The following is a 664-nucleotide window of genomic DNA, read 5'->3' as shown; positions in this document are numbered from 1 at the left end:
GAGTATATAAGATCCTTGTACAAATTTACTAAGTAGCCGTACAGTCACAGCCAATCTTAACGACGAAGAAGTTTGTGTCAATCCAACTCATGGAATTTTATACGGGAGTTTTAAGTGTAAACCCTTTTTTGGACTTAAATTAGAATTATGATTCGACCTCAGAGTAATTAATTTTTGGTTTATTTTTATACATACTGAATATGCTTACCATCTAAAACTATAATAATTAATCATAAATTAGGCGCTACTCTACAAAGGTTTATTTAGAAATAACAGTCACAGAATACGTACATTATTGAAAGTAAAAGAAAATATATGCAAAAACAGATAAGTAATATCCCCCACATGACATAATCAACAAGTTTCATATGATGAACGGTTCAGAGCAAGAAACCTATATAAAAATTCAAAGATATTTTAATTTTTTGAAAAAATTAAGGGGAAGTAACTAACTGATATATTATCAAGGATCCAATCCAAAAAGTGTGAAACATTCGTATGCGTACCACCATAACCCAACTCTCCACATTGAACCCCTGAGAAGTAACTCCTACTAATGTACAGAATCCTTCCACTTCCATTGTTAATGGACCCCCTGAATCTCCTTGGCAAGTATTACATGAGGGATTATAAACGCACATGATTGAATTTTCTGGGGCATAAG

The 664-nt window shown here is 32.5% G+C and overlaps 1 long non-coding RNA gene across 1 annotated transcript; it reads right to left on the bottom strand.

Annotated features, from left to right (window-relative positions):
• Positions 1-237: 237 nt before the first annotated feature.
• LOC121130919 (uncharacterized) lies at positions 238-657 on the bottom strand. Its single transcript, XR_005868872.2, has 2 exons — positions 454-657; positions 238-394 (listed from the first exon to the last, which is right to left on the bottom strand). It is a non-coding gene; the product is annotated as an uncharacterized lncRNA (long non-coding RNA).
• Positions 658-664: the final 7 nt, after the last annotated feature.

This window comes from Lepeophtheirus salmonis, unplaced genomic scaffold (genome assembly GCF_016086655.4).
Source record: "Lepeophtheirus salmonis unplaced genomic scaffold, UVic_Lsal_1.4 unplaced_contig_13896_pilon, whole genome shotgun sequence".
Lineage (NCBI taxonomy): Eukaryota > Metazoa > Arthropoda > Copepoda > Siphonostomatoida > Caligidae > Lepeophtheirus > Lepeophtheirus salmonis.
Note: the sequence above shows the minus strand (reverse complement) of the source record. Positions and strands in the feature narration are given on the sequence as shown.